Source organism: Salvelinus fontinalis, chromosome 8 (assembly GCF_029448725.1).
Source record: "Salvelinus fontinalis isolate EN_2023a chromosome 8, ASM2944872v1, whole genome shotgun sequence".
Lineage (NCBI taxonomy): Eukaryota > Metazoa > Chordata > Actinopteri > Salmoniformes > Salmonidae > Salvelinus > Salvelinus fontinalis.
In genome coordinates, this window is record NC_074672.1 from 32,269,489 (window position 1) to 32,287,405 (window position 17,917).

Consider the following 17,917-nt stretch of genomic DNA (forward strand, 5'->3'; position numbering starts at 1 on the left):
GGACTATCATTTGTTTTTCAGCAGGACAATGACCCAACACACCTCCAGGCTGTGTAAGGGCTATTTGACCAAAGAGAGTGATGGAGTGCTGCATCAGATGAACTGGCCTCCACAATCACCCGACATCAACCTGAATGACATGGTTTGGGATGAGTTGGACCGCAGAGTGAAGGAAAAGCAGCCAACAAGTGCTCAGCATATATTGGAACTCCTTCAAGACTGTTGGAAAAGCATTCCTCATGAAGCTGGTTGAGAGAATACCAAGAGTGTGCAAAGTGTGGCTACTTTAAAGAATCGAAAATCGAAAAAATATTTAGATTTGTTTAACACTTTTTTGCTTACTACATGATTCCATATGTGTTATTTCATAGTTTTGTAGAAAAGAGTAAAAATAAAGAAAACCCTTGAATGAGTAGGTGTGTCGAAACTTTTGACTGGTACATTACCACAACGTATGGTGCTCAATTGTAGTAAGCTACATATTTATCCCATCAGTCTCTATGATATCCATGCCAGCTGTAAAAGTATGAAAGGGTGTAGTGTGTGTATGTGCATTCATGCATAGGCCTATTTTGTGTGTATACCTACTAAATGTAGGATCCCAGACCATAAGAGCTAGGCCACTTTGATTGCACTCTACATTGGTACATTCTCTGCCTTCGATGGGCACAAACAAACAACCCAGAAGACAAACTGCATATCTCTCATACAACGATTGATATACCCTGTTTGGAGAGCTCTCAGATCACTGTCTGGTTGCGGTGAGGTTTAGCATAGTGTTGGCTACTGGCACCGACCAGCGCCCTTTCTCTCTGGTTAACTGGGTTGTTTTATATCTAATTGCTTGCCGCAGATGTGACAAATGATGCCAGGTACCACAAGGGAAATAAAACCAGCCATACATTATATACACACGCAAACACACACATGCACACAAGCATGCACCCACGTACCCACAAACACACATACACTTTTACCATATAAGATTTATAGGATTGGTGGGGAATAGTGGGGCTTATTTATAGAATGGTGGTTACTAGTTGTGGCCCCAGGGAATGGAGAGTGGCCAGAGCCTGTGCCAACAGTCTGTGGCACGTGGGAACAATTAACTACTCTCCCTGCTAACAATAATGAGTCTTTAGGACGTCCCCGGGACATCAAGAAATGGTCACCTAAAAGTCACCAGGACGTTGTGTCATGGTCCCCTGAAGGTTTTGTCTAGTTTACTGTGGTCCCAGAGGATGATTTTAGGATGTTCTTGGGACGTTGTGGCATGGTCCCCTGGAAGTTTCTGTCGGGTTCCCGGTTTGACCCGGGGACGTCACCTGATGGTCTCAAATAAACGTTCTCCCCTTACAAAATAAATAAATAAATAAAGCATTCTACCTAGGTTGCGTTCACCCCCCACACAAACAGTGCTTCGAACACACTGTGATTTACATTGTGTATGTTAATTCATACAGTAATTATTAATTAACATGTACTTTTTACTCCATACATTTTCCCTGACACCCAAAGTACTCATTACATTTTGACAGGAAAATGGTCCAATTCACACACTTATCAAGAAAACATTCCTGGTCATCCCTACTACATCTGATCTGGCGGACTCACTAAACACATGCTTTGTTTGTAAATGATGTCTGAATGTTGGACTGTGCCCCTGGCTATTCGTCAATAAAAATAAAAAAAGGAAATTGTGCAGTCTGGTTTGCTTAATATAAGGAATTTGAAATGATTTATACTTTTACATTTACTTTGATACTTAAGTGTTTTTAAAACCAAATACTTTTATACTTTTACTGAAGTAGTATTTTACTGGGTGACTTTTACTTGAGTCATTTTCTATTAAAGGTATCTTAACTTTTACTAAAGTATGACAATTTACTACTTTTTCCACACTGTATATGTATATAAATATATACTTTCACTATATATACAAAAGTATGTGGACACCCCTTCAAATTAGTGGATTCAGCTATTTCAGCCATACCTGTAGCTGACAGGTGTATAAAACCGAGCACACAGCCATGCAATCTCCATAGACAAACATTGGCAGAAGAATCTCCTTACTGAAGAGCTCAGTGACATTCAACGTGGCACCGTCACAGGATGCCACCTTTTCAACAAGTCAGCTTGTCAAATGTCTGCCCAGCTAGAGCTGTCCCGGTCAAATGTAAGTGCTGTTAATGTGAAGTGGAAACGTCTAGGAGCAACATCGGCTCAGCCTCGAAGTGGTAGGCCACATAAACTCACAGAACGGGACTGAGTGCTGAAGCACATAACGAGTAAAAACACTTACTACCGAGTTCCAAACTGCCTCTGGAAGCAACGTCAACACAAGAACTGTTTGTTGGTAGCTTCATGACATGGGTCTCCATGGCTGAGCAGCCACACACAAGCCTAAGATCACCAGGCGCAATGCAAAGTGTTGGCTAGATTGGTGTAAAGCTTGCCACCATTGGACTCTGGAGCAGTTGGAAGTCGTTCTCTGGAGTGATGAATCATGCTTCACCATCTGGCAATCCGACGGACAAATCTGGGTTTAGTGGATGCTAGGAGAACGCTACTTGCCCAAATGCATAGTGTCAACTGTAAAGTTTGGTGGAGGAGGAAAAATGTTCTGGGGCTGTTTTTCATGGTTTGGGCTAGGCCCCTTTCCACTAGATGTTGGAACATCGCTGCAGGGACATGCTTCCCTTCAGCCACAAGAGCATTAGTGAGGTCGGACACTGATGTTGGGTGATTAAGCCTGGCTCTTGTCGGTGTTCTAATTCATCCAAAAAGTTGTTCTATGGGGTTGAGGTCGGGGCTCTGTGCAGGCCAGTCAAGTTCTTCCACACCGATCTCGACAAACCATTTCTGTATGGACCTTGGTTTGTGCATGATGGCATTGTCATGCTGAAGCAGAAAAGGGCCTTCCATTTCCTGCATGTGTAGGTGTGTGTGTTTGTGGCTGAGAGGGAGATCAGTGAATCTACATTCCATAACTGGTCTTTAAGGGGAGATCAGTGATGACAACTGAGTGACAACTGAGTGAATCTTAATCTACCAAATTATTGTGACACTGAATCAGTTCATTGATGTCTCTTATCAATGGAGGATTGTTGGCCACAGTAAGTGGACACACTTATTTCTCCATATGTCCATTACAAGCTAATTTATCCTTCCTGTTAGCACATTTCCTATGTCTGACTTTAGGTTAACACCCTGCTCCTTCTGTATCTGTCCCTGTGTCTCAGAGACATGAATAGACACTCTATCATTTCCTATCTGCTCTGCTCTCTAAAGACACAAGTTCTATCACTTCTATATTGGTTCCTCTTTTTCAAATAGATAGAGAGAGCGGCTGTCTGTCGTTTTGTACTCATGTTCTCAAGAGATGGGTCCTGTCCTTGTACTGTCAGATCTCTATCTTATAGAGAAAGATATATACTTACTCAGGGCTCTGCTACTGCCTAGCCCAGCCCAGAGCTCATATTCTGCTCCAGTGTTTTAATAACTGGCGGCTGTGTGTTTCATGGTTTGATGCTGTACCTCTTGCATCCTGTTTCTGCTCCTAGGTATGCAGTCCAGGGTTTACTAACGTGGTGTATGTGTGTGTTGCGCGTGTTTGCGCATGTGCAAGCGTGCCTGCATGCATGCGCATGAGTGTGTGTGTGCGTGCATGCATATATGTGTGTGTGTGTGTGTGTGTGTGTGTGTGTGTGTGTGTGTGTGTGTGTGTGTGTGTGTGTGTGTGTGTGTGTGTGTGTGTGTGTGTGTGTGTGTGTGTGTATATGCATGTGGGAATTTGTGTGTGTATGTGTGTATGTGCGCCCCAGACTGTGGCCCGTATGAGCCAGTCTTTACTACATGCCGGCCTCACAGGAAATTGAGAAAAAAGCCAAAGCTTTAACTCTCAGACAGAGTTTTATGAAAATGTGCGGTGTGTGTAGCTTTCTTACTGAGTTGAAAGAGTTGGTACCTTTATTTTCTCAAATGTTTTGTGTTGATTGCAATCACCTCAATTAAGAACCTCAAATCAAGCTTTAAAACAAAAACCCCAAAAATACAAAATGTAAATATCTTCTACAGTATATGTGTGGAATTTTTTTTGCAAATGTCAAGTGTCAATGAAACACAAATTGTTGTGTCTTCAGGATTTTTACCCAGTTGGTCATTTCATTATATTAAGTGTGGTCTTGAACCCGTTCTCCAGTTAGGGGATTAGTTATAGGCATTAAAAACTCATCTACCCCATCATTGCTTTTAATGTTCTACCATAAATTTACCTGACAGAGGACTTGACAGAGGATATTTTACTAGAAAAAAGGAAGGAGCGGTTGGTGAGAACAAGCGAGAGAGAGAGAAAGAGAAACCGACTGACCATAGGACCAGCACAGATCAATCAGCACAGAGACAGCCTACTGTGGACAGGGCTATGGAGAGGAGGAGGGGAGGGGAGGTAAAGGTGGACAAACCAGGCAGTTGTCCCCTGCGCCTGTGTGTGTAAGTGCGCTCGCACTTGTGTGTATGTCCATAGACTGTGGAGGGCCAGAGGTTAAGTACTGTATGTAATCCTTCCTCTGATCCTTCACACGGCAGGGGAGTTCTGTCTTAAATCATGGAGACAGTCTTGTGGAGAGAAGAGAGCACATTAAAACTGTCCAAAAACTGTTGATTTTGGGCCCCAGCAATGCTGAGGCACATTCTTCACAATTGCATTTGAATCTGTCATCTAGAAGAAGATCATACTCAGTCCCACTTTATTGCCACACAAAACTGTTGAAAAAAATGATCTTGGTGATGTGCAAGGATAAAAACAGTAACAGAAACACACACTATTGTCAGTTCAGGGTCAATCAATTGACTGTGTGGAAGTTCTCCCACCAGCCGACCCCCATTCAGGGATCTGATGGCTGTCAGTGCGAGGCCTGAGTAAGGGCAATGCTTCATTGATGGGGCGTGCATGGAGGGAGGGAACTCCATTCCCCTCATTCAGACTCAGAATGGCCTACTCCAGTATATAGACCTGGGAAGGGCTATTTTAGTATGCAGCATCGTGGGATAGTCACTTGACCAGCCACTTTTGAGTTTACCATCAAACCCCACTGTTTTTGTGGGCCTGAAGTGAATAATGCTTTGGAGGCTGAAGGTTTGTTGTAAGATCAATGGTTGAGGAGACCATTCAGTGGAAATCTCTATAGCCAGTCCAGGACCTCCTCCAGCTCAATACAACCAGACACTGCTGCTGTAGATTTGGGGGGTCAGAGTATATTGTGACACCAAGCGCTTTGTTCCAATCCAAAGGTTTCTGGGCTGTCTTTGTCATTGTCACTCCAACCAAGCTCCTGGTTCTATGGTTCTACTCCAAACATTCCCCAGTCGTCTTGGCCTGTTCCCCAGTGTTTTGGAAAGCGGTGACATTGGTACCGCTCAATACTTCAGAATCAGCTTAGAACCCAAGCCAAGCCGGTGGCCAGGGAGAAACACTGGTCAGCCCACAGAACCAAACTCCATTAGTATGATGGAGAAATGGGGGTTAGGGGTTGGTGGGGCTTGTGGTTGGGTGGTGGGGTTTGGGGTGAGTGAGGGTGTGACTAAGGGATGGATTACTGGTCTTGGGGAGGTTGGTGGAGTGAGGGTAGGGGAGGAGAAGGTGGTGGGTAACATTCTCAGGCCAAGATGGAAGGGGTCAAAATGGAGCAAGTAGAGAGTGTGTTGGTGTGTTACTCTATTTTATAATACCAAAACAAAATGGATGAACTCATGGCCCTATATAAGACAAACACTTTCACTTCACACACCACCCACACGGTCTGTTTAGGTGACCTTGAGTGAACCGGACACATGCACGCCGGCACTCGTGCACGTGCACACAGACACGCACACGGGTGCTCACGCACACGGGTGCTCACACACGCACGCACGCACGCACGCACGCACGCACACACACACACACACACACACACACACACACACACACACACACACACACACTAGAATCTAGTGCCAAACCATTAGAATGATAGGCCCACTTGCAGAACATTGACCCAGAACCACAAAGGAGCAAACACATTTATTCCAGGCCCCTTCACTGACTACGACAGGACAACACCCCTCTTATCAGGAGCAAGTGTAACTTGGCTTGATTCATGTGCCTGATAATATAATCCTCAATGATTTACGTAACTCAAGCCACAGCAGGGTTGAAGTTTTGGTTCTCTGTTAAGTTCACAGCAGAGAGAGGGTAGGCATATGTGTGTCCACACAAAGTAAAGTGTTAAACCCATTGAACTTGACTCGCTCAACCATTTCCAAACACAGCTTCCAGACCCTTCATATGATGCTGGGCTTTCCCCTTTCATGTGTGTATCTATAGTCTTATTGGAGAGGAATCAGAGAGAATGGAGAAAGACCTTATCCCTCACATATGGACACAGTTATGCCACTTCACACAATGTGGAGTTTAGTGCTATCATGAGGATCTGCCTTCCGAGGTATTCCCACAGCAAAAACACATACCCTGCACATTCCCACCAGATCCCTGGATACCGACCCACAAAACCGGAATAATATTTAGCCTCGGAATATTCATTACACAGGGCGTTTATTTGTGGTATGAAAGGGAATAACATTGACGTTATTGCAAATTTCTTGCCTTTTCAGCCCAGCCTCGATTTGTAAAGGTCATCAGTGGGTTGAACTGTCCTAAAAGGTCACATACATTTCTCTGACTCAATATACAGGGGAGGCAATACATACAACCAAAATATGTAACGGAGCTAATTTACACTAAATGTTGATTGAAACTGTATACTGGTAGAGTGGGGGGATCAATCAAACATAAGATGATAGTTCCACACACTGCCTGTTATATGTGTTCTCAATGACCTACCAGGCTTATTACAGTTTTTTACAATCACTTTAGTACTAATTTCAGAACCTTGATGTCATTTTTCAAAACTCTGGACACAAAACTCACAACTGATGATCAAAATGCAAATGTTTTAAACCTCTAAACACTTTTACCAATTGCTTGGATACAATACACATAAAGCTAAGATCATTTGTTCATTGAACTAAAATCACCTGTTCAAAATTACAACTTAACATCAAAGTATTACCATTTCAAAATGCAATTCACACATTTCATCTGAGATTGTCATGCCCTGACCTTAGAGAGCCTTTTTATATCTCTAGTTGGTTTGGTCAGGGTGTGATTTGGAGTGGGCATTCTATGTTTTGTTTTCTATGTTTCTTTATTTCTATGTTTTGGCCGGGTATGGTTCTCAATCAGGGACAGCTGTCTATCGTTGTCTCTGATTGGGAATCATACTTGGGTAGCCCTTTTTCCCTCCTTTCAAAGTGGGTAATTATCTTTGTTAGTGGCACTTAGCCCTGTAAGCTTCAGGGTTGTTTTCTTCGTTTGTTGTTTTGTTGGCGTCATTTTTCTAAAAATAAAAGGAAAATGTACGCTTACGACGCTGCACTTTGGCCCACTTCTTTCAACGGCCGTGACAGAACTACCCACCACCAAGGGACCAAGCAGCGTGGCCGGGAGGAGCAGCGCTATCTGGAGGAATGGACATGGGAGGAGATATTGGAAGGCAAGGGACCCTGGGCACAGGCTGGTGAATATCGCCGTCCTAAAGAGGAACTGGAGGCAGCTAAAGCAGAGCGGCAACGCTACGAGGAATTGGCACAGCGTAATAAGCACGAGAGGCAGCCCCCAATTTTTGGGGGGGTGGCACATGGGGAGAGTGGCTGAGTCAGGGTATAGACCTGAGCCGACTCCCCGTGCTTATCGGAAGGAGCGTGGTACTGGTCGGGCACCGTGTTATGCGGTAAAGTGCACGTGTCTCCAGTTCGCTCTCATAGCTTGGTGCGCTACATCCCAGCTCCCCGCATCTGCCGGGCTAGGGTGAGCATCCAGCCAGGACGGATGGTACCGGCTCAGCGTGCCTGGTCTCCAGTGCGTCTCTTCGGCCCAGGATATTCTGCGCCGGCTCTGCGCACTGTGTCTCCGGTGCGTCTGCACAGCCCAGTGCGTCCTGTGCCAGCATCCCGCATTTGCAGGGCGAAGATAACCATCCAGCCAGAACGGGTTGTGCAGGCTCTACGCTCCAGACCTCCAGTGCGCCTCCACGGCCCAGTGTATCCGGTGCCTCCGCCAAGAACCAAGCCTCCAGTATGTCTCCCCAGCCTGGTGAGTCCTGTGCCTGCTGCCAGAACCAGGCCTCCTGTATGTCTCCCCAGCCTGGTGAGCCCTGTGGCAGCTCCACGTACCAGACTGCTCATACGTCTCCTCACTCCAGTGATGATCCATGGCAAGAAGCCTCCAGTGATGATCCATGGCACAAAGCCTCCAGTGATGATCCATGGCAAGAAGCCTCCAGTGATGATCCATGGCAAGAAGCCTCCAGTCATGATCCATGGCACGAAGCCTCCAGGGATGATCCATGGCAAGAAGCCTCCAGTGATGATCCATGGCAAGAAGCCTCCAGTGATGATCCATGGCACGAAGCCTCCAGTCATGATCCATGGCACGAAGCCTCCAGTGATGATCCATGGCATGACGCCTCCGGTGATGATCCATGGCAAGAAGCCTCCAGTGATGATCCATGGCACAAAGCTTCCAGTGATGATCCATGGCAAGAAGCCTCCAGTGATGATTTTTGGCACGAAGCCTCCAGTGATGATCCATGGCAAGAAGCCTCCAGTGATGATTTTTGGCACGAAGCCTCCAGTGATGAACCATGGCACGAAGCCTCCAGTGATGATCCATGGCACGAAGCCTCCAGTGATGATCCATGGAAAGAAGCCTCCAGTGATGATCCATGGCACGAAGCCTCCAGTGATGATCCATGGAAAGAAGCCTCCAGTGATGATCCATGGCACGAAGCCTCTAGTGATGATCCATGGCAAGAAGCCTCCAGTGATGATCCATGGCACGAAGCCTCCAGTGATGATCCATGGCAAGAAGCCTCCAGTGATGATCCATGGCACGAAGCCTCTAGTGAGGAGTCATGGCACGAAGCTCGCAACGAGGGTCCCCAGTCCGGAGTCTCCAGCGACGGTCCCCAGTCCGGAGCCTCCAGTGACGTTCTCCAGTCCGGAGCCTCCGGCGACGTTCTCCAGTCCGGAGCCTCCAGCGACGTTCACCAGTCCGGAGCCTCCAGCGACGATCCCCAGTCCGGGGCCAGCAACGAGGGTCCCCAGTCCGGAGTCTCCAGCGACAGTCCCCAGTCCGGAGCCTCCAGCGACGGTCCCCAGTCCGGAGCCTCCAGCGACGTTCTCCAGTCCGGAGCCTCCAGCGACGTTCACCAGTCCGGAGCCTCCAGCGACGATCCCCAGTCCGGGGCCAGCAACGAGGGTCCCCAGTCCGGAGTCTCCAGCGACGGTCCCCAGTCCGGAGCCTCCAGCTACGTTCACCAGTCCGGAGCCTCCAGCGACGGGCCCCAGTCCGGGGCCAGCAACGAGGGTCCCCAGTCCGGAGTCTCCAGCGACGGTCTCCAGTCCGGAGCCTCCAGCGACGGTCTCCAGTCTGGGGCCCGCAACGAGGGTGGCCAGTCAGAGGCCCGCAACGAGGTTGCCCAGTCCGGGGCCCGCAACGAGGGTGCCCAGTCCGGGGCCCGCAACGAGGGTGCCCAGTCCGGGGCCCGCAGCGAGGGTGCCCAGTCCGGGGCCCGCAGCGAGGGTCCCCAGTTCAGGGCCCGCAACGAGGGGCCCCAGTCCGGGGTCGGCGACCTGGGTCCCCGCACCAGATGTGCCACCAAAGTGGGGTGAGCCAGAGGTGGAGCAGGGTCTGCGTCCCGCACCTGAGCCACCACCGCGGATGTCCACCCAGACGCATGCAATGGATGACGCATGCACTGACATCACGGCAGACAGTGTCTGGATTCGACTGGATTTGCCATGGCCGAAGATCCTTCCCAAGATGTTTGGCTAATGAAAACATTCGTTGTGACGTGGGTGATAACCTGTGACCAAATCCACAAGACAGGGTTGATGGAAATATAGAAGTACAGTAGTCAATCCTGTGTTTTGCTTTTTACAGTACGCCAGGTGAGGAACACTGCAGTTGACATATACTGTAGTTTCTTTCTTTTTGTAGCTAATTATTTTTGCTTTGTTTCAAAGAAACCTATGTTGTGATTTTATTGTATTTCATCAATACAGTTCAGATTTTGTTCAGTGATTCCACTGTGTCTGTAGTATTCTCTCTACTAGTCATTTTACAGTGATGTATTTACGTGTAGTACCATAATGAAACAATGTTTTACATATTTTGTACTACAATATTTCATAGTTGTATGAACAACTACACAGTGAAACTATCGGTATCTTGTGTGTGGGTGATCTAAATGAATGTTCTGATGGTATTTCATGATAAATTAGTTATTTGAACCAATTATTCTGCCAGTGCAAGGTTTCTTTAAAGACATGAATGCACAATGCAATGTTTTGAACATTGGATATGCTGTGTTACAAGTGATGACCGTTTTCAGTTTTGTGTCTAGAGTTTTGAAAAATGACCACATGGTTCTGAAATTAGTGTCAAAGTGATTGTAAAAATCTGTAATAAAGTGAGCACAATAGAAAATCTGACCTCAGCGTTACCATGGCATTACAATCAGCACTCTACCTGCCTCCTGAAAAACCTGAGCGAGGTTTTAAAGTGCTCTGGAGACAGTGCATGCCCTGTGCATTGTGAAGGCAGTATGTTTTCTCTGCCAGACCTGGAAGGTGTGTGAACATCAGCATTGGTCACAGCTCCGCGGCCAGGGCAGCAGGAGGATTGCGTCAGAGGTAGAAAGAGGAACAGGACTGGTCCTGGCCAGTAAACTGCTCTTTAATTGCCATGCAACTGAGAGCACATTGGTCTGGAAAACAAGGGACCCATTGTAAAAGCATGTTCATCTCAACACACCTCATATTTTCAACACACCAGTTCTCCCCAGCCCGCCAGCCTTCCAGCCCTGCCAGCCCCACCAGCTCTACACACACACACAACCCCAGCAAGAGTCCACAACATTTACGAGCTAACACAAACAGAACAATTAGGATACATGAACGCAACAATTAAGATAAAGGATCCCAGTCCTACACGCACACACACACAGACACACACAGACACACACACACACACACACACACACACACACACACACACACACACACACACACACACACACACACACACACACACACACACACACACACACGTATGCGTGCAGGTACGCACACAGCAGTAATAGTGGTACTTTGGTCTGATAGCCTACAGCCAGCTCTTTGTCCAACGTGGTGAGGGGATTGAGGTATGTAAATGGTAAACTTGGCTCTGTCCCTAGATAAAAGGAGACATTGTGCTTGGATTTTTCAGGGACTGGAGAACGATATAATGAGGTATGGAATATGGCTGAGATGATGGCTGTATGTGCGTGTCTGTAGTGTGTCTGTTGTGTGACTGTGGTGTGTGTGTGTGTGTGTGTTGCAGTAGTTGTGGGGAGGGTGGTGGTGGTCTGCGGTAATCAAAGCCTGATGTTGAGTAGACTGTTGTACCCCCTGGAGAGAGAATGGCTCTGTGTGTTTCTATGTCTCTCTCTGTGTGTGTGTGTGTGTGTGTGTGTGTGTGTGTGTGTGTGTGTGTGTGTGTGTGTGTGTGTGTGTGTGTGTGTGTGTGTGTGTGTGTGTGTGTGTGTTTCTACAACGTGACAGAGAGAGTGTTGATGATAAATCCAATGTAATCACAAAGCCATAATGGCAAACCAGGGATGTCGTGCAAGTTAGTATGAGCTCATGTCTCGTATGGATTGATCCATCAATCATATGGATTTCATAGAATAACTGTACCGATAAGGACAGCTTGGCAAATGGAAAGCATAGATCTATGTATCTAGATCTGTGATTCAGACCTCTTTTACTGTAGATGCTTTTGGATCCATTTTGACATGTTAACCTAACAAGTGACCTGGACAGATTTAATCAATTTCATCTGTTGACCCATTTAGACGTAATTACATTTGGAGGCATGATTGATTTTTGATTTTTGGTAAGAACTTTTTATTTTTTTTCGCAAATGATTTTGTGTACCTTTTTTTGTTAACAATGCCACCACTGTTGCATAGGTTGACCTAGAAAGTCCCATTTCATTTTGTTGGGTATTTACACTATGATGAATCTGAAAGTTCTGGCAAATAATTAAATAAACGACTAAATGTAATCAACATATAAGTTCTCTCAGAAGAGGACATTGTGTTTATCTTTTTACAGAAGGTAACAAAGTCCCCCCTGTTTGTGTAAACCGCCATGAGGCCATCTGAAATTGAAAAACCTGGACAGGATTCGAGATTTGTATTAACCTTTATTTAACCAGGGGAACCCATTGAGACAAGGGTGTCATTTCCAATGGTGCCCTGAGAACAACAGTTCAAGCAATGTGAGCAACAATTCAAGCATGATCATTACAAATGTATTTACAACATTTCTGATGAATGATGTTGCATTCAAAAGGGCAGTAGAAACAAATGTATACAATCAATCAATCAAAACAAGTGCCGTTTTCATTGGTCACATTTTTTATTTACCTAAATTGATCTTTTGGGACCAAAGAATCAAGTTTAAGAGTTCCAGGACTGAGGAGTATAGTAACTGAAAGCAGTCTTCCCTAACTCAGAGGAGACCTGTGGAACCTCTAGAACCAACCAGTCTTGAGAGTGAGTCTTATAGTTAATACATTTCCATCTTAAAAGTGAGGTGATGTTTTTGGAGAATGTTGGGTCCTTCTGGTAGACAGAGACTCCCAGCCTACAGAACTATATAAGTAACAATAATGTGTACGGAAATCATCACCAGTGATAAAATGCAAGGCTGAGTGGTAGACTGAATCTAGAGGTTTTAACACAGAGGCTGTACATTGAGTCGCCATAGTCAATTACTGGGAGGATCTTCCCCCTATTTTCAAAAATGAGACTGGATGTATTTTTATACAGGAAACCAATATTTATTTGCTCATTTTTTGTCAGCTTATGAACGTGTGTTTTAAAGTACAGCTTATGATCAATCCAAAAACCTATATACATGTACGTATAATGGGGGACTAGCTCAATTTGGACTCTTCTCAAGGTGCAGAAACGCAGGTCTTCAGGATACATTGTACAAGACCCAGAGATAAACATAAACTTGGTTTTATCAATATTTACCACTAATTTAAGATCAGTGAGTGATTCTTGAATTGAATGAAAGCCAAGCTCATGAATGACCTTCTGCACTGAGGGGTCACGGTAATAAATAACTGTGTCATCCACAAAGAGATGTAATCCCCAGTTCTTATTATTCAGGGACAAACCAACATTATTCATGTAAATAGTGAACAGTAATGTAGTAGTTTGGTAATCTGCATCAGACTCAGTGATGACTGCTGTTTTGTATTGGACCTTAGTCATCAAACAACATTTTACAGTGTGTTCCTGTGAGAACAGGTTGTCTCTGTTTCAGCCTGGGTGTCTGTTGTCATAAATATCTCCGGTGTAGAATAGACACACAACTCTTTGACAGAGTCACAGCGAGAGGTAGCTAACTACCTCGTACACTTGCACATGGACTCAGTACTGGTACTCCCTGTATAGCCGTGTAACTTTTACTCATTATTGTTATTCCTTACTGACTGTGTATTTATTCCTTACTGACTGTGTATTTATTCCTTACTGACTGTGTATTTATTCCTTACTGACTGTGTATTTATTCCTTGTGTAACTATTTCTATTTTTATCTTCATCTTTTTTTGCATTGTTAAAAAAAGACTGGTTAGTAAGCATTTCAATGTTAGTCTACACATGTTGTGTGCTAAGCATGGGACAAATAACATGGGACTAGATTGAACAAACTGCTTTACTTCATAGAAAGATAATGAGAGAGAGCAGGGCTCATACGTAAACTGCTTTTCATTTGGGACCGTTGTAATTCTCTTAAAACCTGTTGAGGACAGAGGGTGCTGTTTTCACTTTGGGGGAAAATCGTGTCCAATTTAAACGGCCTCGTACTCAATTCTTGCTCGTACAATATGCATATTATTATTACTATTAGATAGAAAACACTCTCAAGTTTCTAAAACCGTTTGAATTATATCTGTGAGTAAAACAGAACTCCCTTTGCAGCAAACTTCCTGACAGGAAGTGGAAAATCTGAAATCGATGCACTGTTCTAGGGGCTGCCTATTAAAGTCCTTGATATTTATTAGTTTAGAGGCACTTCATACGTCTTCCACTAGATGTCGACAAGCAGCGAGAGAAGAAAATGAGTGTGTAACTTGATCTGGGCTCGAATTATAGCTCTTGGCATGACGTGTCACCAGTTTCCTGTTTTCTGGAGAGCGCGAGGAGGGACCTGGATTTGCCTTCTGATAAGCTGACGTTATGGACGACTAATATCTCCGGCTTTGATTTTATTTGATACATGTGACAATATCATCGTAAAGTATGTTTTTTTAATATAGTTTAATCAGATTATAAAAAAAAATTCAGGAGTTTTGCCGTGTTCCGTTCTCTTCCGTTTGTTGACGATGGAGAGATTCGTGCCACTTGGCAAGTGTGCTTGCTAAATCGAGAGGGAAAAAGGCTGTTCTAAAACCAAACAACGATTGTTCCCGACAAAGGACCCCTTGTACAACATTCTGATGGAAGATCAGCAAAAGTAGGACCCATTCTATGATGTTATTTCATATATCTGTCGTACATGTGAACTAGTCGTTTGCGCCCAGCTTTTGGGTACTCTCTCGCTATACCTAAGCTGGATGTCGTAATGAAGTTATTTTTAGAATTCTAACACGGCGATTGCATTAAGAACTAGTGTATCTATCATTTCCTATACAACATGTATTTTTTAGTTATATTTATGAATAGTTATTTGGTCAGAATATGTGTCAGAAAAATATCTGGACGTTGTGGGAAAAAGATGCTACGTTAGCACAACGTTAGCACAATGTATAACCACTGATTTCAGCTCTAAATATGCACATTTTCGAACAAAACATAAGTGTATGTATAACCTGATGTTATAGGACTGTCATCTGATGAAGCTTATCAAGGTTAGTCAAAATTATATATCTTGCTGGTTTATTCGCTATCGCTAACGTGCCTATTGCTATCGCTAACGTGCCTTGATGAATGAATGCGGTAGTGTGGTAGGCTATTGTAGTAAGCTAATATAATGCTATATAGTGTTTTCGCTGTAAAACACTTAAAAAATCGGAAATATTGGCTGGATTCACAAGATGTTTGTCTTTAATTTGCTGTACACCATCGATTTTTCAGAAATGTTTTATGAGTATTTAGGTATTTGACGTTGGTGTCTGTAATTATTCTGTCTGCTTTCGGTGCAATTTCTGATTGTAGCTGCAATGTAAACTATGATTTATACCTGAAATATGCAAATTTTTCGAACAAAACATAGATTTATTGTATAACATGTTATAAGACTGTCATCTGATGAAGTTGTTTGTTGGTTAGTTTGGTTGGTTCTTGGTTAGTTAGGTTGGCTTTGTGCATGCTACCTGTGCTGTGAAAAATGTCTGTCCTTTTTTGTATTTGGTGGTGAGCTAACATAAATATATGTGGTGTTTTCGCTGTAAAACATTTTAAAAATCGGACATGTTGACTGGATTCACAAGATGTGTATCTTTCATTTGCTGTATTGGACTTGTTAATGTGTGAAAGTAAAATATTTCTAAAAAATATCTTCTGAATTTCGCGCTCTGCCTTTTCAGTGGAATGTGGGAGGAGTTTCGCTGGCGGAACGCCAGCGCCAGACAGGTTAACGGTGGCCAGGATGCAATATGCCCCCTCCAATCACAACTGGGTACCTCTCTGTCTCACCTCACCTCTCTGTGACAACGTCCTCACCCTCCTCCCGTGCCCCCATTCCCTCTCACCCCTATTCCCTCCACACCTCCACCACAAACCTAACAGAGGGTGAGTAGTCATACACACCTGTCACAGGGACACTAAAAAACATGAGGGACTGTGTGGGTTGAACAAAGGAAAGAGGAAAGGAAAAGGTGAGCATTGGTTCTATATGGTGAAATGTTATTCCATTCCCACACCTATCTATGTCACATTCCTTTGGTCTTATTGTGGAGAAAGAGATATGATTTCATCACAGGAAGCCAACCTGTGAACCTAATGAAAATGTCTTTGTCCCTCTATCTGTGGGTGGCTAGAGGGCTGGTCTATAGGGCTGGTTGATAGGGCTGGTCTACAGGGCTGGTCTACAGGGCTGGTCTATAGGGGTGGTTGATAGGGCTGGTCTACAGGGCTGGTCTACAGGGCTGGTCTATAGGGCTGGTCTACAGGGCTGGTCTATAGGGGTAGTCTACAGGGCTGGTCTATAGGGCTGGTCTACAGGGCTGGTCTATAGGGCTGGTCTACAGGGCTGGTCTATAGGGGTGGTCTACAGGGCTGGTCTATAGGGGTGATTGTAGGTAATGTAGGTGTTTGCATACTGTATACCACACACACGCATACACACGTGTATGGTAGAAAATACTTAATGAAGTCTTTGAAATGGTGCTCTACTCATGGGGGAAAATGGAAGATAAATAAAATTAGACATATTTAGCCTTCATCAAGGTACCTTTTCCTCTGCTCATGTGAATGTCCACTACTCACCAACCATCCGTTACCCTGTATGTCCCCCCTCTTTGTGGAGATCATCTGTGGGCCTTTAATACCAGTGGTGTGTAAATTGGGGGGTAATTTATTGCTGTCCATCGTGAGCGGTTAAAGATGGGGGTCTGATTTTACAGTTGGTGTCAAATGTTAACAGCCAGGGTTTATAGTGGAAGTGTGTGTGTGTGTGTGTGTGTGTGTGTGTGTGTGTGTGTGTGTGTGTGTGTGTGTGTGTGTGTGTGTGTGTGTGTGTGTGTGTGTGTGTGTGTGTGTGTGTGTGTGTGTGTGTGTGTGTCAGATGGTAGCCCTTTAACTCCTACCTGTATTCAGGTTGAAAGTGGCCACTAATATGCGCCTGAACTGGAAAGTAGTGCCTGTACATAGATACATGACATCAGACCTCTGGCTCTGCCTTCAGAGTGCTGTGTGGGTTTTGACTGCCTTGAGTTGCCCCCATCCCTCCCGCTAATTGGGCAACTTTTACGTATTTTTTGTTGTCTAAGTGAGGGAAATATTGTAAATTAAAGGAGAAGTTTACTCAAAATCCAGAAACTTCCAAGTGATTCCATACATTGAAACTAGCGGCGATTTCCCTCTCCCCTCTCTCTCTGGAATGCAGGCAGCTGCAAAAACAGGTCACTTGTGACGTTGCTGGATGCAGGCCTCGCTCTGCTCCATTGTCAGTGAATACATGATTCACAAATCCGCAAAACTTTGGACAAATTCATTGTTTAATTGAAAGCATATGCCATGTGGCCAAATGATTTTTGTCAATTTTTGTCAAAAGTACTGTCAGTTTTGAGTCAAAATCTGTACTTTTACACCTATGTCATTATTTTATGTAGCCAACTGCCACAGTGGTGGAGATGTGTAACTGTGCATGTGCACCTTCATGGGGGAAAGCCTACCCACAATATGCCCTTATATGGAGCTTGACGTCACAGATTTATTTGGTGGGAGAAGGGGTTGGTGCAAAAGTTGATAGAGTTATACGTATCGCAGGTAAAGTTAGTTTCACAGAGTGGAAAAAGACATGGTATCAAGAGCAGGCTGGTGTTCAGTCTCTAGCTGCACTTTATACAGGAAATCAGGGGAAGGAGGCACCAAATGTTATTGTTTTCCCAGTAAAAGATATATATAGAGATGCAGAAGATCAAATCAAATCAAATGCGTTCAATATCCTTACTACTTCTACCCTCCAAAAAACATGAATCTCTGACATCCACCTCCATATAAGGGCATATTGTGAAGTTTCTACGTAGCAGGGT